This window comes from Anabrus simplex, chromosome X (assembly GCF_040414725.1).
Source record: "Anabrus simplex isolate iqAnaSimp1 chromosome X, ASM4041472v1, whole genome shotgun sequence".
In the NCBI taxonomy this organism is placed as follows: domain Eukaryota; kingdom Metazoa; phylum Arthropoda; class Insecta; order Orthoptera; family Tettigoniidae; genus Anabrus; species Anabrus simplex.
Genome location: NC_090279.1, coordinates 195,601,841 through 195,626,747, shown reverse-complemented (window position 1 = coordinate 195,626,747; position 24,907 = coordinate 195,601,841). Strand labels below are relative to the sequence as shown.

General features: G+C 37.5%; 1 long non-coding RNA gene across 4 annotated transcripts in view; it reads left to right on the top strand.

Moving 5' to 3' along the window:
* Positions 1 to 24,907, top strand: part of LOC136886507 (uncharacterized) — a 58,223-nt gene that overhangs the window by 19,734 nt on the left and 13,582 nt on the right. For all 4 annotated transcript variants that reach the window (XR_010861809.2, XR_010861810.2, XR_010861811.2 and 1 more), the window contains one exon: positions 17,201 to 17,389. This is a non-coding gene — a long non-coding RNA (uncharacterized lncRNA). The remainder of the gene's footprint in view (positions 1 to 17,200; positions 17,390 to 24,907) is intronic.

Sequence of the window (24,907 nt, the reverse complement as noted above, 5' to 3'; positions counted from 1 at the left end):
TGGAAATGATTGATGTGGGTAACATAAAAGATCAGAGGAAAGCAAAATAATAAATTACAGGTAGTGTATTTGGGCATTTTTTCTTTATGTAAATCTCATACAGTAGAACCTCGATAATTCAAAATCAGTTAATTAAATCCCGCAGAATTCATAGGAGCTCTCGTTCTGGAAACGTTGGGTATGGTTTTGCGGGTTATTGAAATTGTTCAGTTCGAAATACGGATAATTCGTAATTCGAAGAATGTCGATTACCGAAATGAAAAACGTTTAATTCAAAACTGGCTTCATATTTAAAAAAAATAGTATTTTAGAGTAATTTAAATAAATTTATCTGCTTCATGATAAGACGTGTTTTCCGGATTGTGTAGGATTAGCTTTCCTCACTTACTCGCTTCGGCATGTCTGCAGTGTGCTTCAAGTGAAATCTTGATTCTTTTGTATTCAGCGTTTTAAGGATCGCCACAATATCACGTAGCAGGCAGTCTGAAGAGAAGCCAAATCCGCGAACGCTGGTGACGCTGACGGCTGGCGAAAAAGTATTCAATTTGTACGCACCTACCAATATTGTCAATGCAAATGCAACTGCATTATTTTTTTGAGTTGCCAAGTCCAAACAGACTTATGATTTTAAAGGAGAGGCGTTTCAGCTGGGAAATCGTACATGGATGGGGGTCGTGCTGTGTTGCAATGCACACGGAAGTGAGAGACTTTCTCCTGTCCTCATGGGAAAGTTTGATAAGCACGATGTTTCAATGGCGTCGAGCACCTTCTGTGCAAGTACAAGACATCTAAAAATTGTAAGCAGTACAGTAATCCAGTTGTAAAACAGCCAGCGCAGAGTGTTGGCCAGCGGGAAATAACCTGACTCCCCAAGCGGACCAACGGCTTCGGGGGAATGAGCTCCTTTAGGTGGGGTGGTGGTCCCCACAGTGGAGAAAATGCAACTGGAGTCCATTATGGCTAGTCCACACCAAAGTTAATAAACAATGTTAACGAAACAAAGTTAATAAACAATGTTAACGAAAACATTTCTGAAGATGTTAATAAACTTTTGTTAACAAACTTCTTTAACATTGTGTCCACACCAAATAAACATTTGTTAACAAACTTCTTTAACATTGTGTCCAAACCAAAATATCTGTTTGTGAGGTTACAATAGATAGGGTCAGGAAGAAGAAAATACTTACAGCTGCATCTTTCATTATTTTAATGAGTGCAATTAGAGAAAAGCGCAGACGCAAAGTGTGGCAAAGAAAAATATTGGTAAAGCGTTCAGAATTAAGTTTGGAGAGGACACTTATGTCAGAACTTTTAATTCATGATGCAGCAGGCTTTCAGAATTTTCTGAGAATGTCTCCACATGACTTTCAGTTCTTGTTGACAGTAATTGGGCCTGAAATTGCAAGAAATGATACAAATTATTGGAATACCATCTCCATTAATGATAGGCTTGGTATAACTTTAAGATTCCTAGCAACTGGTGACTCCTACACTTCACTTATGTATTTGTCTAGAGTATCAAAACAAGCAATTTCAGTTCTTGTGCCTGAGGTGTGTGAAGCTTTATACAAAAATCTCAAGGAATTGGTAAAGGTAAGAAACAAAGATAATATTTATGTAATCTATTTAGGCTAGTATTATTCGATTATATACAAGTGGTTATGGAAGGTTAGGTTATTCAATGAGGAGCAAAAATGGAAATTACTTAATTATATTTACCACAATCCACTTTAAAAATAAGTTTCATTCACCATATATATTCAAAGTACATTAAAACATTCCTAAAAATTACAATACAAAAATAAAACTACGGTACCTTAGAACATAGCTAGAAGAATACAAAATTAAGAATACATTAAAACTTACATTACACCCGTACATACACTTCCAAACTCGTACTCTCAATCCCACACTTGCCCCCACTCACTCACACTCGCAGTCCCACTCAACCCCACCCTATACTACACCAAGACATGTAACATTTCACATTGATGATGCACGAGTGGACTTCGACTCTGACGATACCTCACAATGAATTCAACCCAAAAGAAAAAAGGAAAAGGACTGGTAAAAGCACTGATGATATAAAATCAGAGGCTTACAGTGCATTTCATCAAGTGGCACAAGCACCAGTGACACCAGAGGATGATTTTGACGTGTTATAACATGTTACTACATGTGTGTTTGATGTGAAATGTTACACGTTATGGTACAGGATTACAATACAAAATTTAAAAAAAATACAACATAACAAGAATAGAAATACATTAAAACATAGCAGAATATTTACAATTAAATATACAATTAGAATATAGCATAAAAATACTTCAAATTATGCACATTATGAAGTTTATTCGCTTGGAATTTCTAAAACTATAGCTTCACCACCTTCATTAGGAAATTGTTCCATTGATGCTTTAAATATTATATTATGCATTTCAAACTTCACTCTTGCCAGAAGATGAGGATTGTTTTTAAATTGGCGCAGTTCATTGCCAATGAAACGTCCATAAACATCAAATTCATCCTCTGGTGTCACTGGCGCTTGTGTCACTTACTGAAATGCACTGTATGCCTCCGCTATGATATCATCTGTGCTTTTACCAGTTCTTTTCTTTTTTCTTTTGGGTTGAATTTGTTGTGAGGAAGTACTGCTTCCTTGAGTACTCCCCTCCATTTCCATCAGTAGAGGAAACTGACTTTCAGTGCTCACACTGCATACATCATCAGGGTCGAAGTCCACTTGTGTATAATCAATCTGAAATGTTACAAGTTTTGTTATAATAAATGTTGAAACATGATTGGTTCTTGACATTTTCATAGGCATACTATTTTCTTTGGTCTTAAATTAAATTATTAAAAGGGCACTCAACCATAATTTTTGAGTGTAAGTTAAGGTACTATGAAACCTTTATTTCTTTGCTCATTTCAGATTCCACAAGTTGACACAGACTGGTTAAGAATAGAGAGAGGATTTTCTGGAGTATGGAATTTCAGTCACTGTATTGGGGCAATAGATGGAAAACATGTGGTACTACAATCCCTTCCAAATAGTGGTAGCCACTATTACAACTACAAAGGCACCCACAGCATAGTCCTTTTGGCTGCAGTGGATGCAAATTATATGTTTACCTATTTTGATGTGGGATCTAATGGAAGACTATCAGATGGTGGAGTGTATGTGAATTCTAGTCTATATCCAGCAATTACGAATGACCTATTAGATATTCCAAAACCCTGCCCACTTCCTGGGAGAGAGACTGATACTCCATATGTATTTGTAGCCGATGAAGCATTCCCATTGTGCACGAATATCATGAAACCATTCCATGGTAGTTTTGAGAGGGGATCACCTGAAAGGATCTACAACTATCGGCTTAGCAGGGCTCGGCGAGTGGTTGAAAATGTGTTTCGAATAATGACAGCAAAATTCAGAGTATTCAGAAAACCACTAATGCTTGTTCCAGCTAAAGCTAGAATTATTGTGACTGCATGTATTGTACTTCACAACTTTTTGCGTAGAAATAAAGCTGCAAGAAATACATACACTCCTCCAGGTTCATTTGATAGTGAAGATACTGAAAATGGGACAGTCACTCCAGGTTTATGGAGACTGGATGAATTTGAACTGCAACCTATACATGAAGGACAAGGCAGGCCAGCACAAGATGCTAAGAAAGTGCGCCTTGAATTTACAAATTACTTTTTGAGTGAGGAAGGAAGTGTGCCATGGCAAGATCAATGTGCATAAATCTGTTTTGGTTAGTGCAATGGGATTGTTATTCTTCTATGGTATATTTGTTTACATAGCTCATTAGTATAAGAATGTAAACACAATACTGTTCTTATGATACATCAATTTTTATTTGACTCTTACATGCTAATAGAAAAATAAGTATGCTACTATTACTATTAAAAGTAATAAACTTCATTGTTAGGTTCCGTATTGAGTTGAGACTATGCTTAAAGTAAATACAAAATTTTAATATTCCACCTTCTCAATACTAAAAAATCATGTGATGTTTTTACAAAAACATTACAATGACATTAAAAGGTACTAGTTTCGGTCCACTGTGGACCATCATCAGCCTAGCCAAATTACAACAGTAAAAGACATAGTGATAAAATAGTATGGAGAAATGAGAGGATCTAAAAGGATGGGATGGTGGTGGAATGACAGATAAAAGTGAAAAAACCGTATTTGCAAATAATGATAAAAGTAACAGAAGTGTTCACAATGACAAGTAAAATCTTGTGAAGTCACGTAAAAACTCTTGATGAGATAGTCAGGTTGGCAGTTGCTCCTCTGTTGCACGATTGACAAATATAACTACGTATATGCTTCTAGAAAGTTGTAGATGTGAGTTCCACTTTTGCGTAGAGGGAAGAATTGTCCAATAAGACTAGCACCAGATTAAAATTGACAAAGTTGAACCTGTTCTATGGTGGAATTAAAGGCTTTCTGTGTTGAACAGAAGTCTCAGTTCAATCGGGACCCCAATGAACCTGGGGAAGGAAGATAGTATTAACGCGGTAATCGGATAGAGAACAAGCGAGGCACCGGAAAATATAAACGATGACTCACCTTGCGCTGCGTGGAACAAACTTGCTGGATTGAATGCAACTTACGGAGTGAGCGTGGCGCGGAGTAGATCAGCAGGAAAGGGGTAGGTGAATACGGAGGGGAGGAATGACGTAAGTAGTGGAGGGTGGGAGGGATGGGAAGGTTCAAGGCGGGGTGGACGGGAGAGGAAGTGAAGGTATTTGTACTGTCGGGGGACCCTTGATTGACTTAAAGAAAGAATTTTGAACGACCGATTTGTTTTTTCTGTAATAAGTAATGAAAAGGTCAAATAGAATATTGGGTTTCTCAGTTATTTCGTTAAGGTTATAGTTGGCATTAAAGTATTGATCTAAATGAATGTAAAAGTTCTCTATTATATTGAGTAGAGGTCCTTTCTTAGCTATTTTAAGAATGTCCATGTCTGTTTCAATATTCGTGAATTTGTGGTTATAGTCGACCATATGTTGGCCGATAGCTGAAAATTTGTTGTATCTGACTGCATTGAAATGTTCTAAATATCTAATGTTGAAGCTCCGGCCGGTTTGCCCCACATAAGAAATATTAGAGCATGTATTACATTTAATCCTGTAGACGCCTGATTTTGTGTACCTATTTATTTTATTAACACGTGATGTGTTATGTAAGATTTGTGTGTTGTTGTTGTTGGTTTTAAAGGCTATTTTCATACCTTTTTTCTTTAAAACGTTGGTGATCTTGTGAATTCCATTGACGTAAGTGAAGATGGAAAAAGTCATGTTTAGGTGGTTCTTTTTTAAGTGTGGTTTTGGGGCGAAATTTATGTTTGTTAATGATGTTTTCTATGAAATGGCTATTGAAGCCATTGAATCTGGCGATGTAGCGGATAGTGTTCAATTCGGTATGAAGATCATTTTTATTCATAGGAACGTTGAATGCTCTATGTACAAGACTGTTATATGTTGCTTTTTTGTGGGGGAGGGGGTGAGCTGAATCTTGTCGGATTGTGACTGCCGATTGGGTGGGCTTTCTGTAGATCTTGTAGGTTAAAGATTCCTGTTGTCTAGTGATTGTAATGTCCAGAAAATTGATTTTTTGATCTACTTCTGACTCCAATGTGAATTTAATATGCGGATCGATGTTATTAAGTGTTTGGAGTGTGGTGTGAGCATCTTCCAAGTTCTCGTTGATAACTACTAGGACATCGTCGACGTACCTAGTCCAAAGGAGAATATTGTCGAATTTATTGTCGATTTTAGTGTTCTCGAGAAAGTCCAGATAGATTTCTGCGAGAATGCCTGATGCAGGTGAACCCATTGCCAGACCGTTTTGTTGATAGATGGTATCATTAAACGTAAAAAAGTTGTTATTTACGACTAATTTCAACAATGTAATGAAATCTTGAATTTCCAATTTACTCAAATGACTGTTTTTGGATAAATTACTTTTGATGATGGGAATTAATTTAGAAATTGGAATGCTTGGGTACATGTTTACGATATCAAAGGAGTGAAGAGAGTAATGAGGTTGCATGTTAAATTTATTAAGTTTGTCTATTAATTCAAAGGTATTTCTAACAGATTTATTGGATGAAAAACGGTAATTTTTGCTTAGGAACTTTTGAATAAATTGTGCGGTTTTATATAAAGGGCTCGGTCTAAAATTGATGATTGGACGAATGGGAGCACCTGCCTTATGAATTTTTGGAAGAGCTCTAGCCGTAGGAAGCCCAGGGTTCATACTTATGAGCTGGCTTTTTTCATGTTCAGTGAGTAGGAAGGAGGAGTTTTTTAAGGTTTGTTTAAGGAGTCTTTGGACTTTTTGTGTGGGGTCTTATTTAATTATGGAAAAGGAACTATCTTTAAAGAAATCTGATGTTTTACTGATATATTCGTTCTTATCAATGATTACGGTCGTGTTGCCTTTATCGGCCTTGGTCACGATTAGGTCGTTGTCCTTAATTTTTTTTGTTTAGGGTGTGCAGGAGCTTCAGATCGGTTAGTACATTCCTGTTATTAGAATTGGCGGGAAAATTAGGTGAATTATTGCGAAAAAGGATGTTATTAAGTTTCTTTTTGATGTCCTATCTTAATTCATCTTGTGTGTCTAAAGGCGTTTTAGAGATAGCTAATTCCGATTCTGTTATCATTGTAATAAGTGAATTGGTTGTGTTCAAATCGGGCCAGTTATGTTTGGGTCCCTTGGCTAAAATTCCTTCTTCATTTGGATTTAGGGGAGTATTGGATAGGTTAATTACGGGTGGATGAAAATGGTTACGATCGTCTGCTGGTCTACTATTGCGTCTAATTTGATAATCTTGCGATTTGGATCTCTTTAATTTCTCCAATTTATTATCCAAAATATGTTGTTTCTTGGTTAAGTCTATAAATAATTTATCTTCAACTGATTGGAAGAAGATTGTCCAATGCGCTTTAGATAACAATTTTGTTGCCGCAAGGTGAGACTCGTATAGTTTGAGGTTAAGGAATGATTTTTTCCTGTAAAGAAACTTGATTTCATCTTTCAACCAAATTTTATTAGTCTTAGTTTGAGTTTTGGAAGTTTGTGACGTGATACGATGTTTCTTTTTGTTGTGTCTTAAGAAATTTGGCGTTAAATCAAACCGAATGCATTGTTTGAGAAAATCTATGTCTTTGCCTAATTTGGCTATTTTCAACTTAATGCCTAGATATTGAAAGGCTTTGTGTTTAGCTTGGTTAGCGTCATCATTAAAAGTAATAAACTTCATTGTTAGGTTCCGTATTGAGTTGAGACTATGCTTAAAGTAAATACAAAATTTTAATATTCCACCTTCTCAATACTAAAAAATCATGTGATGTTTTTACAAAAACATTACAATGACATGCTAGTCTTATTGGACAATTCTTCCCTCTACGCAAAAGTGGAACTCACATCTACAACTTTCTAGAAGCATATACGTAGTTATATTTGTCAATCGTGCAACAGAGGAGCAACTGCCAACCTGACTATCTCATCAAGAGTTTTTACGTGACTTCACAAGATTTTACTTGTCATTGTGAACACTTCTGTTACTTTTATCATTATTTGCAAATACGGTTTTTTCACTTTTATCTGTCATTCCACCACCATCCCATCCTTTTAGATCCTCTCATTTCTCCATACTATTTTATCACTATGTCTTTTACTGTTGTAATTTGGCTAGGCTGATGATGGTCCACAGTGGACCGAAACTAGTACCTTTTAATGTCATTGTAATGTTTTTGTAAAAACATCACATGATTTTTTAGTATTGAGAAGGTGGAATATTAAAATTTTGTATTTACTTTAAGCACTACTATTACTATGTTGTTAACTCTTTTCAAACCAAGGGGTCACCTACATATTGAGTCCCCTGACAGTAATGTACATTATTTATGTATGGATAATCTCAATGTTAAGAATTATATATGTGTAAAATAATAAATAGCCTACATGTTTACTTACCTCTACCTGTAAATTGCTTATTGTGGTCTCGCTATCTTCTTCCCTTACCATAAACGCTAGCATGCTCTTATATGCAAACCATTTTGGTGTATAAACACAATCCGGACTGCTCCCACTTTTTTTACTTTTCTTGACTTTCAAAAATTCTCTGTGGAACTGACCTCTGAGTTTGTTAATTTTATGCTCAATATCATGTTGAGTGCAATTAAACTCGGAGGCCAGTTCCGAGTAACTATCCTTTCGAGCATTCCTGTCCTTGTGGTTTGGATGCCGACTGTCCCACAAAACAGGATAATTCTGGTAGGATTCAATGAGCGCCAAGACCTTTTCATTTGACCACTCCATTTCAACAAAATAATATTGTCATATACTTCCTGGTATTTCGTAATTCTGCGCTATATACGAGTTGCTTGCGATTCGATAGTCGATTTCGAGAAACAACAAAGTATTGTATTGCGCTCTACGAGTTTGCGTGTTTCAATTACGTCTTTGCGCATGTGCGAACCGAAATGTTAACGAAAACACGAAAAGTTAATGAAAAGTTTCATTCACAAAAGTGAAAGAAATTTTGTTTATCAACATGCTCGAAAAGTTAATGAACACGCTATTTTGTTTATTAACAGACAGAAATGTTCATTAACAATGTTTATTAACAAAGTTAACAAAAATATCTTGGTGTGGACGTACCTTTATGCAGTGTCTGTTCCAGTTTAGGGATTGCTGCACAAGGCGTCTGTACTCCAGAGGAGCGGCCTCACTATTACCTCACTGGATCACATCTAGAGTTGTAATGCGAGACCTAGTCCCACAAAGGTGACACCTTGACAGTCAACCATGGAAGGTCTTTTAAGAAATACTCCACCAGCTGAACCGGAAGTTCAGAGACGGCAGTATACATATACACGAACGAGACAAAATCAAGAATCAAACCAAAGTTAAGTTTGATTTTATTGGTGACAGGCAGAATTATATATAATGCTTTCGAAAACTTACATTCAAAGCCATGTTTTGTAGTTAAACGTAACCTTTAAAAGTCGATGTAGGCAGAGGTGCCAACTATTACGGATTGTCCGTAATTATTACGGATTTCACCTCACAATTACGGAGTTACGGTCAAAGGGGAAATAATTACGGAAAAGCTGACATCACGAAAAAATAATTTTTGACGGAAACAAAAGGAAAGGAAAAATGTTGAGTCCTTTCGAGCCTTTCTCCTAAATCGACTTTATTTCAGTGCTTGTGAGTTGGTAACGTTACTTATTCGATCGTGACTTCCTTTTGCTACCCATAAGCGTTGTAAAATTAATTGTGAATGAAGGAGCTCCACTACAAATACTTCAGTAATGTTGTATTTGCTGTGTTAAGTGTACCTGACAGTTGACAGAAAGATCTGCACTGCACTGGTATCGCTTATGGTTCAGAAAACAAAAATGTCATCACAGTTGGAAGGATGCTTCAAGAAAAACTACACTGATAAGCAGCTGCTGCATGAGAAACAAGCTACAAGGAATGTTTTATCATAGAACCAACAGGTTGCGTGCAAATGTTATTGTGTAATATGATATACTTTTCGATAGATTGCTAGAGGGAAGGGCAAAAGGGGTGTGTCATTATCAAGAAGGAAGGCGTATGCTTTGGACTTGACTCGAAATTTTTCTTGGGGGCGGAGGGCAATTACTGATAATCCACTTCAAAGTTGGCACCTCTGTAGGCCTAATTTACACGGTACAAGATTTCCAGAAACTGACAACGAACAGTATACCGGAGACCAAAATGGAAGATTAAGAAAAGAAGGGATTTTGCCATCATGTTGGGTGCTTTTGTATCTAATGTGCTTTATTTTATTAGATGAAAGAATTTTAATTCTAAGTATTGAGATTTTGAACTCTCGTACCGGTAATTAATGCGGTTTCGCGGTCTCACATGCCTCTCATCCAGTGAGCCCGGGTTCGATTCCGACCAGGTCAGGCAAGTTTAACAGGATATAAGGGCTGGTTCCAGGTCCACTCAGCCTATGTGATTACTTTTAATCGAGTGGCTATTTTATGGTGAGATAGCTACTAGAGAGCCAGGAATATCGGCAAAGAGGATTCATCACACTGACCATGTCACCTCGTAATCTGCAGGCCTTCGGACTGAGCAGCGGTTGTTTGGCAGGCAGAGGCCCATTGGGGCTGTAGTTTGGTTTGGTTTAGGAGTTTTTGTGAGGTTATAGTTATACATATTTCATTTTTGTGATGTTTAGCCAGATTGTTGATGGTATTCATTCATTCCCGGAGTTTTCATTTTTCCATGTTGTACGTTTTATTTTCGTGGTCCCTCGAAAATGGAGAATCAAGGTTCCACTGGATAACGTCAAAGTCCTCCGAGGAATAGGCACAGGTTCAGATCACTACATAATTAAAATTAAACTCGCTCCCCGGAGGAGACAATAAAAGCAAGCCCCTAGAACTAAAAGAAAAATAGATCCTACCCAGCTAATCAACGACGAAAATTACCAGAAAGCAACTGAAAAAAAGATCACAGATAAACTTGAAGATTTTAGTATACAACCAATTAAACCACCAGTGGTGGAACAGTGAATGTGATGAAATAGTGGAGAAAAGACGTCAGGCATGGCTATCCTTTCAAAATCTAGCAAAACAGAGAAAAACTACCCAAGTGTTAAGAATAAAAAGACAGCATCATAAGGACACACTCCAGTTAATTGAAGAACAATGCAATAAAACTCAATCAAGGGACTACTATAAAACCTTCAGAAAACAGCTCCAAAAATGTGACCTCCCCACCAACCCTACTGATGAAGGATGAAGATAAGCTGGCTCATAACAATAAATACAATGCAGAGATTCTGGCTAAATATTTCAACAAACTTTTAAATTGTGAGGAACCTACAGAACTCCTTCATTTGGACACCAACACCTTGATAGAATCACCACCAGAGAACAATCCCCCCACAATAAAGGAAGTCTACCAAGCACTGAGTAAATTAAAAACTACAATGCACCAGGAGAAGATAAGACTTGTGCAGAAATGTGGAAATATGCAGGAAGATCAGCAAAAGTTGCCCTCCATCAACAAACTTGTCTATCTGGTTTAAAGAACTACCAGAACACTGGACAACACACCTCATTCACCCACTGCACAAAAAGAGACAAAACCAACCCTAATAACTACAGGGGAATCTCGCTCCTAGACATAACATACAAATTCTTTTCAATAATCGCCCTTAATAGGATAAGTTTACAACTTGAGAAAGGACTTTGAGAATATCAACGAGGTTTCAGATCCTGGAGGAGCTGTCCTGGTCAGATTGAGTCTGAAGTTGATAATGGACTATAACAGGAGAAGAAACAGAGATAGGGTGATAACATTTGTAGATTTCAAGGAAGCTTAAGATTGCATCCATAGAGAATCTCTTTAAAATTTTAAGACCCCTTGGACTACACCCCAAGTTAATAAACGTGATAATATTGACTCTCACTCACACCAATCAAAAGTGTAGTTTAGGGGTGAAAGATAAGTCATTTGAAATTAAAAGTGGACTACGGTGCGGAGATGAGCTCCCACAACTATTATTGGATTGTGATAATAGGAAATGTCCCCCAAAAATAAAGATTGGCTGAAATTTCAAAACAAATTGCCTGAGTTTTGCCGACGATTTAGCATTACTAGCAGTGGACATAAAACAAGCAAAAACCCAGGTATCGAAACTTCATAGGATTGCAAATAAAATTGGCGTTAAAATATTTGAAAAAACAGGAATTATGCCCTAAAAACCAACACAACTAAAAGAAGTTACTATAAATTGTAATGAAATCAAAATAACTCAATTTAAATATCTTGGCGAAGTAATGACACATAACCTAAATGAAAAAAATCTCAATCCAAACAAGAACAGATAGCTAAAGCACAAAAATTAACATGGGATATCTACAAAAAGAAATGTTTATTAATAATTGCAAAAATAAAACGCTTTTTCACCTGAATAAACAATCAGACTGACAGACTTCAGAAAATTGAAAGGAGGATTGGAAGAACTTGCATCGACAAAAAATACCAGGAAGATGGACAGTGGCGGATAATATCTAACAGTGTTGTACAAAGGGCTAGAACCCATTACAGATACCATGCGTAAGAGGAGACGGATTCTTTGGACATACCTGCAGGATTCGTGACTTCTGAAACTAGTACAACACAATCTTGTCTCAAAAAATACAACAGGATGTAAATGAATCTGAGAAGTAAGAGAGGATCTGAAGGAGATAGGCCTTACAACAGAAAACACCACAAATAAGATAAAATTGTGTACAAAACCCAAGAATACAAACCTTTGCTTTACCCTTACTCGAAACAAACCAGCAACACTCATATTTTCAACTGAGGAAAGGGCATGAAGATCGGTCTGAAGAAGTACTGGGAGGACCGCAAAGCCCAAACAGTCTCTTCAAAGAGACCTGAACAATGGACTGACTAAAGTGATCCTAAGTGGTCATAAAAGAAGAATCCAAAAAATCAAGCATTTGCACAGGGGAGCCAGCAAAATTTGTCTTAGTCTTTGAATAGTGTTTTTCTCTCTTCCATTGCGTGAGGTATGCTAGTGGTTTATTCAAGTGCATTATTTGAATAATGTAAAAGCACCGTGTTGGTTACATTTAGGAAATTATTTTTCCATTTCTCAATTCCGAGAGAAATGCGGTGGGAAATCATACAAGGAAGAGTCCTGTACTCTTGCAATGCAGATGGGCATCGTGTACTTTTCATGCAAAAATGCGTATATTACAATAATCCAATGAATAAGGCACTTGCACGTGGCAAGCCAGCATACATTTCTCCTCATCTTTGAATCTATTTTAAATTTTTTTTATGTGAGGTGATGTTTGTAATGAGTTGTCCAAGTGCATTAACCTTTTTTGGATACTTTTTTTTTTTTTTTTTTGTGGTATTTGAAGGGTTTAAACCTTGAATCAAGGTTTTGAATGCAGTAACAGATCTTGGAATATTTTGGAATTTCGAGTGGGCGGTTAATTCAAAATCACTTTGTTTTGTTAGTGGCTTTACGTTGCACCAACACATAAGTCTTATGGCGATGATGGGATAGGAAAGGCCTAGGAGTTGGAAGTGGCAGTGCCCTTAATTAAGGTACAGCCCCAGCATTTGGTTGGTGTGAAAATGGGAAATCACGGAAAACCATCTTCAGGGCTGCCGACAGTGGGATTCGAACCCACTATCTACCGGATGGAAGCTCAGAGCCATGCGCCCATAACCACACGGCTACACTTAATTCTGAGTCTGATATTTGCGTCCCAACGACTTTGAATTAACAAGATTTTACTGTATATATCCTGGCTTTGGATTGAGTTGTGTATAGGGAGGAACAAGATAACAGAAAGACAATGTCAGAACTGTGTGGGAAGAGAGAGCGCGGAAAGAAGAGAGAAGGCCAAACAAAAAACATACGAGTACAAGAACATTTTCCACATCATCGCAAACTTCCATCTACAAATAGGTACGCTCGCTCTCTCATCAATTCCAGTTCTTAAAAATCTATTACTTCTTAGCCCCAACAAGCTCGTTTCTGCTGTCCAGCTTCATTGGGAGGGTGGGAATCAATTCTCATTTAAGGACCATCTCAACAGATATTCTGTCTGGACACTGGAAGTGCAAGATAAGAAGAAACCTGGATACATACAGGAAAATGGAAGGACCATAAGAAAAACATAATACACGTAGTAAAAGATTAGGAGCATTGGGAAAACACAAAAGGAGAAATGGATCCAAAAACTATATCAGTATTGGGAAGGAACAAACAAGTGTCAAATTATATGTACAGTAAAACCTTGTTAATTCGAAGTAGTTGGAATGCAAAAATCGGATTTCGAATTAACCTCCAGCACGTACTTCGAAAATGCCAACCCTTGCGGTGTCACAGTATATTCTGAGACCTGTTATTGCATGCAGTTAACCTTGATTCACACTTTAAAGCTCTCAGATGCCATGAAAAAATCTATTTCCAAAATATATCCAACAAGGTGCATTTACAGCAATGAAATCACAAGAAAGAAAACATGATTCAAAGTGCTTTATTCATTGGATTGCTGTACTGTATACATTTTAGATGCCTTGTGCTTGCATTGAATGTACCCGATGCCCTTAAAACATCGCAGCTTATCGAACTTTCCTATGGCGAGGGGAGAAAGTATCTCGCTTCTGTCCGCATTACAATAACAGTAAATACAGTGGCTATACTTGTACAATTTTCCACCATGGCACTTCTAAGACCCATTAACGCATGCAATCACCTTGATTCTCAGTTTAAACTTTTCAAATGCCATGGAAAATACAATTTCAGAAAAAGTATCCAACAAAGTGCATTTACATTATTCAAATAATGCACTTGTATATAACAATGACAAACAACCTCACGTAACGAAAGGAAGAAAAACACGATTCAAATACGAGGAAAAATTATGTTGGCTCCCCTGTGCAAATGCTTTATCTTTTGGATTACTGTACTGTCTGCATTTTTAGATGCCTTGTTCTGGCATGGAAAGTGTCCGACGCCCTTAAAACCTCGTGGCTCTTCAAACTTTCCTATGACAAGAGGAATGAAGTCACTCTGTTCTGTGTGCAGCGTGCACTGCATAGCAACACAGTACATTTCCCGGCTGGCAATTCTCTCCTTTAGAACTAGTAAGTCCATTGTGCCTCAGCATTTAAAAAACAAACAATGCAGTTTCATCGGCATTGACAGTATTGTTTGGTGCGTACAAATTGATTGTAGGCTACAAGCCACGCTTTTCCGGCGACTGTCAGCATCGCCAGTGTTTGAGGATTCTTCCTCTCAGCACACTGCCTGCTACGTGATATTGTGGCATTCCTGAAATCGCTGAATACAAAATAATTACGATTCCACTCGAACATAGCAGTTATGAAGCACACCGTAGACACACCGAAGTAGGTGAAAGTCCGCAAGTTACACCTTCTCGTTCTGGAAGACACGTTCTTTCATGACTCGGAGAAATTGAATTTAAATTACTCTGTAAAATACTTTTTTTTTCAAAATGTAAAGGCAGTTTCGAATTAAAAGTCTGAATTTCGGTAACGGGACCGACATTGTTCTTCGAATGACGAATTATCCTTATTTCAAATTAAACGATTTAAATAACATGCAAAAACGTACCTCATGTTTCTGGGAACGAGAGCTGCTTTGAATTAGGTGAGATTTTGAATTAACAGATTTCTAATTATCGAGGTTCTACTGTACTTAGGTCCATGTAATGCAGGGCCGAGACTGTACAGATAATCCAAAACACAGTAAAATGTCGTCGTTAAAGGCCAGTTTAGCAAAATGTTCAGAATAGCGTAATTATTTCTAGGCCCCTTCCCTTTTTCCTATTTAATGTGTGTGAAAATATTTAATTGTATTGGATTTTGAACTTACAGTATAACGAATTAAAATGTAGCCTCTTTGCTTATATTCAACATCTTTTTCTTCTTCAAAATATAATTGAAATTCATTCTGTTTTAATTGCCGCGTATTTTTGCACATGTTTCTATACAGCTAATACCAGGTGGTACACTCTGTTTAACACACTGACGACCGAGCTCGATAGCTGCAGTCGGTTAAGTGCGGCGAGTATCAAGTAATCGGGAGATAGTGGGTTCGAGCCCCACTGTCGGCAGCCCTGAAGATGATTTTCCGTGGTCTCCCATTTTCACACCAGTCAAAATTCCATTGACATTCCTGTCACCGCTTCCTTCCAACTCCTAGGCCTTTCCTCTCAGATCGTCATCATAAGACCTATCTGTGTCGGGACGTAAAGCAACTTGCAGAAAAAAAAAACTTCCGTTCTTGAAGCAACGTAACTCTTCCAATATGGATTTAAAGAAGGGAAAGCCATTTTCTTTAAAAGAAAAATGTGGAAATAATTTGGGGAGTGGGAAAAGGAGGAATGAAAGGAGAAATAGCGAAGAAGTATGGCATCAGCCCTTCAACACTATCTACTTTTCTAAAACAGAAAAATAAGATAGAGCAGAATGTTGATGCTGATGCCCTTGGCTCACAACGAAAGATGAGGACAGCTGACAATGAAGAGGTGGACAAAGCCGTTTTATGTGGTTTGGCGAAATGTGGACCGGAAACATTCCTGTCAATGGCCCACTGTTATATGAGATGAGAGTATTGAATGGTGTGAAAAAGACAAGAGAACAAATGCGAAAACTCTTTCTGCTGAGGATTATTAAGTAACAACTGTATTAAGATGTGTGTAAAGCACCAGACAATAAATATGAAGACTTTTGTGCTGGTGCCCATAAAAATGTGTGTGTTATAGATTACACTCATTCTAAAAACAAAAGTTAGCTGTTTTAGACTGTACTGGCACTGTGCGTGTATAGGGGTGGAAAAAAAATAATCCAAAATGGCAGAGATCAGCGCTGAATCCACACTTTTCGGGGTTACTAAGCTGATTAGTGACAGTCGTAACGACAGTTGGAATAGTGATATCAACTACTTCCCGGGCAACAGGCTTCCACAAGGTGAAAAGTTTTACTCGAGAAAGAAATAATATAAAACATTAAACTGAACACAGATTAATATCTTTAAAACTGTGAAATAGTTCATAAAATATTAATCAACATCACAAAAATGAAATCTTCAAAGTTTCACTTTGCACATAATTAACAAGTAATAGAAATCCTAAAAGTAAACAAACTACATTGGGTACTACAGCAAGTTGTTATACAAATCTTTGATGAATTGCTTTCTATTTGCATTCTTTTCGGTTTTAAGTAACTTGTGGGGGGTTTCAGTTTTAAGTAACTTGTGGGATGCATTACTTGCATTTTAATTCAAGAAAAATACTGTATTAACTTACACGTGAACCTGAGATTTGCTGTAATATTACTTTGTTCTTGGTTTAACTGAAGAATACTCTATAAGAAATGCTTTTGAATGTAGAATTGATATTTTAATCCTCCAAATACTTGGCGCAGCCCACCTCAGGCTTCAGTGGGCCGTGAATGCTTTTAGGAGGTAGAGAAATTGTATGGAAATCGTGCCTTCGGTGCCCACATTCTACATGTGGGTCCCATCCTCTTGATTTCCCACAATCTCCGAGTGTAATTTTTTAAATTACTGTCATATTTTTTCTGTTGAATGTTGTTTATTTATCTACTTATTTATTTTTGCAGTACACGCTACCAGCTCTTGTTCATATGAGCAGTCGGTCAAGGTTGGCTCAAGGCGATGGTCCTGTTTCTCTCATCCTTGCACCAACTCTGGAGTTGGCTGAGCAGATTCAATAAGTTGCAACAGACTTCAGTGCTTCTTCACAAATAAAGAACACTTGTATATTTAGTGGAGCACCTAAAGGTCCTCAGGTAAATATTAGTATTTCAACACAAATTACATTTTGTTCTGTGATCTCTCTCATGATGAACGAAGCCCCTATCTAGCGGCGAGGATATGAATTGTGTTGGCTGCTGAAACCTGTCACACTCCTCAGGGGCAAATGATAATGACTGACAGCTGAAATGATATTGGAGTGTGTTGCTCGAATGAAATATGACAGGGTAAACTGGAGTATCCGGAGAAATACCTGTCCTGCCTCTGCTTTGTCCAGTACTAATCTAACATGGAGTGACCGGGATCTGAACCACTGAACCCAGCGATAAGAGGCCGGCCCACTGTCACTGGAGCCACAGAGGTCCATTCCTGACCCAGTCAAATGAATGGAAATGGTCTGTGGATTTTCATCTCTTACGGTGGAGTTTTCATTTGCCAAATACAGTACAACTTGTTGGACTGTTGTTTGGGGGGGGGGGGGGTTGCCATGGATGCAAAAAAAAAAAATAGTAAATGCAGTTAACATAACAAATAAGGGAAGCAAAATAATAAAATGCAGGGACTGTTTTTGCACATTTTTCTTTATGTAAACCTCATACTATATTTACAAGCTTCAAGGGCTTCAAATCATCATATGTATAGCGAGGAACAAGGAAAGGAACACATAATAGGGCAAAGACATTGTCAGGACTGTGTAGGAAGAGGGAGCACAAAGACAGGAGACAAGGCCAAACATTAAAAACAGAAGAGTACAAGCAGTTACTCCACATCATCGCAAACGTCCGTCTTCAAGTTGACCCAAGCGTCCGTTAACATTTGACGAGGCATTATTTGATGGAATATTGGTGATAGAAGTAATAATTGAAGCACATGATTGGCATGACATGGGTTTTATTTTCACCAACAACTGTTTTTATTTTTTTTAGTGAGTATTCAGAGACTGCGTGCGCATGGATTGTTTTCTCAGCACTTCTACTACCGTTGACGTCTTAAATAACATATAATTAATGAAATGAATTTTAAAATCTTGAAGAGATTTGAAGTAAAATAACATTAAAAATAACTGATGGTTTAAAAATACAATGTGATGAGATATAATAGTGGAAGTATTAACAAAATTAACATTAGAAGGCTGCTAAAATAAGTGCAATGGATAAAACAACAGATCGTTATACAACAAGTAGTAAGATTGCATAAAAATAAAGTTGATAGTCTGGCGGTTATAATTAGACGATGGCAAAATCGTATATAATCAAGCGTATTACTGCGCGTGTTGTATCTGTGTAAGGCTATTGGAGGAAGCAATGTTACGGTGGGTGTGGCTATGGGTTTATTGGTTGTATTTGAATTAGTGGTACTAGCGGCGGGGGGAAGGGAGGGGGGTATATTAGCTGTAGGGGAGGTGGGAACGCTAATTGATGTGAGGTTGAAGATTTTTAAGAATATGTTGGTGAGGGGAGTTGATTCTCGTAATAAAATAAGAATCTGATCATACAAGGGGCTTTTTTTATCAATAGTGTCATTTAGGTTCTTATATTTATTAAAATGTTGGTCAAGGAAAATAAATAAGTTTTCATATTCTGTCATGAGTTACTTTTATCGACTCTTTAGGATATGGAGGTCTTCTTCTATTGTGAATTTATGCCCTGTGTCCCTCACGTGGTTGGCCATTGCGGAGAACTTGTTGTGTCTTTGGGCATTGTAATGCTCGGCGTATCTGGTGGAGAAGCTGCGGCCAGTTTGGCCAACATAAGAAAAATTACATGTAGAGCATTTCAGTCTGTATATTCCTGATCCAGAGTAACTATTGCCTGTGATGTTAATAGAGTTGTGATTGAAGAATAAATTACGATTAGTGTTTTTTGTTGTGGTGGCTGTTTTTATTTCGTGCTTCATTAATTAATTGGTTATCGGATAAATGCTATGGTTAGTGAACGTGAATTTAGCATATTTTGGTTTGACGGGTTTCAATGGAGTTAAATTTGTAGCTAGTTTCAGTTTGGTTTTATTAATGACTAGCTGATGTACCCGTGCTTCATTTCATTATTATATGTTATTTAGACGCTTATTTTTAATTTAAGGTTAAGATTATGGCTGATGATGCCTTCAGGGAAGGCGAAACATGTACCACTATTAGTTAACAAATTTATGTAAATCATCCAAGACGATTTTGTATTGATTAGGTGGTCTAATAAATAACTTAATGTTATTATTTCAATCACGGAATGGTATTCGTAGTGTCTTCCAGATGTAAAACATTAGTCACATGCACATTAGTGCATTCTAAACTAAAACCCTTTTTCTAATTATAACTGAATACAGTGCTTCAGGCTTCGTTTTTCATTCTTTTAATATCGCCGTACTGTGTACATATAATCCGCAAACTGAATAATCGGTCTTTTGCTATGTACAAAAACAAACGTTTATTCTGTGTTTTACTGGAAAGCAGTGTAGGTGATTTGATTTGACACTTGTATGTTCCTTTCCAATACTGGTAGAGGCATAAAAATATTGCAGCCATTACATTCCCGCTGAAAAGAAAGACTGTAATTACGTGGTTTTTCTTTACATCTCATAATTGGAAAATTTTAAGTCAGTTCTCTTTTTGCAAATCATTCTGTAAAGGAATATTACGGTAATAACCAGCATTTTCGAAAAAATGTGAATGAATTCAAAAAGATTAAAAATAATTATTTAGAAATGATTAAGTTCTTAGACTGAGTTTCATTCTTTACTGTACATATGACATTGTGGGAAACTTAGTGTACTTTCAGTTCACCATCCCTGAATTGTATCATCACTTTGTGGAAAATAGATAATGACTTAATCGTGGACGTGTAAATTGTAGTCGTGAACTCAAAGATGGCTGCCAACTGATGAACAACAGAAATGAAACTATTACTGATCTAGTTATTTAAGAGAACACTGAAATATAGATTAGATTATGTATGTTCATTTATATGAGCATAATTTAATTTCATCTAATGACTCTCACCCTGTGCCGTTCCTAGTGCTACAGAGCCCTCTACTTTTGACTTGCTTGCTGCACTGAATGTTGCTGATAGTGTTTATTTATAGGTATTGACCTGAAAAATTAGTCTATTCCAAAATTTGCATCTATTTTTCCAAAATTAGCTTCTGTTTACAAAGTTAAAATTATCTCATGGTATTATTAATTTTAACGATTCCAAGTTTATGAAGTGCAATTATTATCCTTAGTTCACACACAGTACAAATTCATTGTTCAAACACAAGCATTGTCAGTACTTCGGCTTTTTTTTTTTTTCTAATTGCACCGTCTATCTGTAACCACTGTGTTGTAATGAGACAATGCGCTATCTACATTGTTCGTTGGGGTCCACAACAATTCAAGGCAGTATTTAGGAAATGTGCTGAACTCTGCCTAAACTGCAGTTAATGCAAGCATTGACATCACATTTTTCACTTTCTTTCATCTGGGTTCGAATTCATGTTTCAGAGAACAGTAACCAGGCCAGGTATCGTTTTGTGAGAGATCTGTTTCTCCTAAACAATTTCTCAAGCTCATCTAATTTATCGGTGTTATTCAAAATTATATTTTTTTGGATACAAAACTTGAGAAATTGACACAAAATGCTTATGGTTGGGGTTTTTAGCTTTCAATGTCGCTAGCTTGCACTGTGAAGAATGAACAGCTTTGACAAATGTGTCTCTACGTGCAGCCTGCTGTAGAGGAGTAAGCTTAATCAACGCATCATTACTGGACACAGAAAAATTCCCTTCACAAATTAAGGTAAAACTGGCGTCAAGGTTATCCAGTTTGGGGTAAAGGAGACGAGAGGTAGGATACAGAGACCCTTCAAGTTCAGCAAGGAGGTGACCCAATCCAGCTTCATGATCTGTGACAAAACCGTGTGCGAGTGAAGCCTATTCACCTCTCAGTCGCTCAGATCAGTCAGGGTCTTTATACCACAGTTGTTGAGGTCTTTTATGTCAAACATCTTGAAAAATATAACATCAGTAAAGTAGGCACTCAAATAGAAGACAGCCTGAAACCAGCTATTCCATCGGGTTATGACAGGTGCAGGAAAAAGCTTTGCTTCCTTTGAAGCACCATACTTTGATGTTAAGAATTGTAAATAATTATATTTTCACTTTCTTGTGTTCAAAAATGCACACTTCACCATCGCAACCACATGATTTAAATCTCATCACTGCAACCCAACTATTGCCAACCAAGCTGATCTTATGTGGCCAGCACTGTACATGCATTAAATGATCCCCTATGACCACACTTTAGTGTTTCATAACACCGGGTCATGTACGAGGCACTGTCACTAACAAACACTTTAGCTGCATCATATGGTACACTATAACTGCATAGAGCTTCTACAACAGCATGGGAGTAGTTTGTAGTATTTCCTGCATCAAGATAGTTCACAGAAACAACGTGCAGCACTCTTTTCGATCCAACTGAGACTTGGAATATGATGATAAAAACACAACGGCTCATTCTGTCTGTAGTTTCATCGCAGAGTATGTTGATGTTCTTCCCCACTAAAGCCTCTGTTCTTTTCTGGTGGTCTGATGTAACTTCTAGAAAGGAAGAAAGACCGCAAATTATAACAAAATAACTTAAAATTACTGGATCAATTGGGTACGAGTAAGATAGTTCAATTTGGGAATCGCACTCAAATTCGGTATCCTTTTTGTGCGTGGTTTCGATGTCGTAATATCTAAACTGTACCCGATCAATGAAATCAAAATTTTTGTGGTAAATATACTTTGCATAGAGTTCTCACACATGGCAGCTCTTCATTTGAAAACTCAGTAATCCAGGCTCTTAGCCTTTTGCCTTCCAGCTTTTCCAGAGGTATATTTGCTTTGGCTAATATTTCAAGTGTGTGTTTCGATAAGTTATCTCTGGAAATTTTTTGTCGTTTACGACTATCTGTGTAAGTACAGAAGATTGTTTTCTTTGAGACGTACTAGCAGCAGGGGTTGAACTTTCATTATGTCACTTAACTACGTGTTTTTCAGATTTAACATGTTTCACAATGCTCTCTGTCCGACTCGTTGGCTGAATGGTCAGCGTACTGGCCTTCGGTTCAGAGGGTCCTGGGTTCGATTCCCGGCCGGGTCGGGGATTTTAACCTTAATTGGTTAATTCCAATGGCCCGGGGGCTGGGTGTTTGTGCTGTCCCCAACATCCCTGCAACTCACACACCACACACAACACTACCCTCCACCACAATAACACGCAGTTAACTACACATGGCAGATGCCGCCCACCCTCATCGGAGGGTCTGCCTTACAAGGGCTGCACTCGGCTAGAAATAGCCACACGAAGAAAAAAAAAAAAAAAAAAAAAAAAAAAAAAAACAATGCTCTCTTTTTCCCCACCCAACTTGGCAATTACAGTACTTCCAAAACACTGTCGCATATAAACCATCCCTTGCATATTGCTGAACGCTTTCGTGTGCAGTTTTTGTTGTGCGCCCCATAACCTAAACGATCGCTCGACTTTCTACTCTTCACTAGTTTCGGTTTTGAACAACAGGAAGACAACGGTGCGCCTGTCTTGTTATTTCATGACACTCGATTCACATTTTGATAATAATCGATACAGATCTTATTCCCATTGTAAATATCGATTGAAGTTAGCAGCAATCAGTCGGCTACTTTTCTTCATCGATCTTTTACATTCTCGCAACAAGTTGCTGCTATTATATGCTAAGAGTATTGAACAGTCCCTTTTAATTCAAAAAAATGTTGCCTATATTTTTCTTACGTACGATCGATCAATGCGGGAAAATTGTGACAGAGGCCAAATAATTTTTTGACGATCGATGCGGTTAAACGATAGTTCGAGAAACATTGGATGCGGGGAAATTTAACATTGGTTTATATGGAACATTTTTTGGACCGAATAAATTCAACTATGGATACGGGAAAACGACTGTTCCGGGAACGATGAATCAAGGTTCTACTGTATTTGACTTGTATTAGCGTTGTTTATAACCCCCCTTCCCCTTTGCCGTCCTTTTTCATTATGTCTCAAGACTTTTACGCATGCGCGTGCTGTTAAAAATTTTCCGCTTAAGGATCTTCCGGATTTCTCTTTTCGAAAGTTGGCAGGTATGATATATATTTTTAAATACAAATCTTTTTTAAATAATATAGTACTAATAGAAAATATGGAGATAGTAATGAAAGAAATAATTATAGAATGTACAGCATGACAATATAAATGAACATTTTACATTTTCCGCATTTTGCCGTCTCAAATTTAGGGCGCGAGAGTTATTTGATGGCTAGTGGTATTCGGGATTATACGGTAATTCTATATGCAAGTCGTGGAAATTTCTTTCTCTTCAGTTTCTCTTTGAAGTATACATTAAGTTCCTGTGGAGAATGAAATGATGAACTAAACCATTCACAGATGAGGCAAGTAGTTGATCCTGGTTGGTTGCCACTGTCAGGGTTCTCCTGGCTTTTGTGCAGTCGACAGGAATTGCTCTTGTGTCCTGGTGAAATTCTGGCTCTGATCATTCTCATAGTGAGGGAAATAAATTTGATTTCATCTGCCTGGAATTTTAGGTTGATACAAGGATCCAGAGGTTGGTGTCAGGAAGGACATCCGTCCGTAAAATATTTTGCCTCGTCCCTGGCTCCTTGTGAGGAAACTGATCTGAGGGGTAGACATACATACACGGGGATCCAGAGTACAAAATGTTCTGTTATGCAAGGTTGATACTGTGTATGACGGTTAGTGTTTCATTTAAAATCATTTTGAAGTTGTGACAAATCTTAGTATTTTTTGTAAGTTTTAGTAAGTTTATATTCTTGTTGCTTGTGCTTCACTCTCACGGAGAATAACATATATCGATCAGTTACCTGCGGTGTTGTTAGTTTCTCCTTTTTCCACAGATGTGCCAATCAGTGTTCTATTTTCCTTCAGGTGGAAACTTGCATCTTGCCCCTCTTAGTTTGTGCTCATTTCATCAGTCGTGCATGCCCTATAATCTCTTGATATACTGTAGCCTGTACATTTTATCTGCCCTAATTCACGGAATAAGCAAGAGTATCTATTATTATATCCTTGTTTAACAGTCGACTGAGCAACCTCCCCGGTAAACGGAATCCGCCCCACTGTCTTGCCCACCAGTCTCTGTTGAGTGGAGATGACCAGGCAGTCTGTTGCCCTTTGGGTGGGGAAACTACCCCTAAAGCAGGAGGCAACCTCTTGAGGTGATCAGTGCATTGGGATACAGATGGCCATGGAAAGCCACCGTATTAAAGGTCCTAGTGATATTCCATGTTAAGAAGACATGGCGCTGGTTTAATTTGTTTGATCTCCAGGGTGTAAAACAGCTTTCCGATCAGTTTTGTATCATTTTGTCGAATATCATATTAATTTATAAAATTGTCAGTGTTTTACTAGTAGCTTATTCAAATAATGAAATGGTGTGTGGCCTTCAGTGCCGGGAGTGTCCAAGGACATGTTCGGCTCGCAGGTCTTTCTATTTGACACCTGTAGGTGACCTGTATGTCATGATGAGGTTGAAATGATG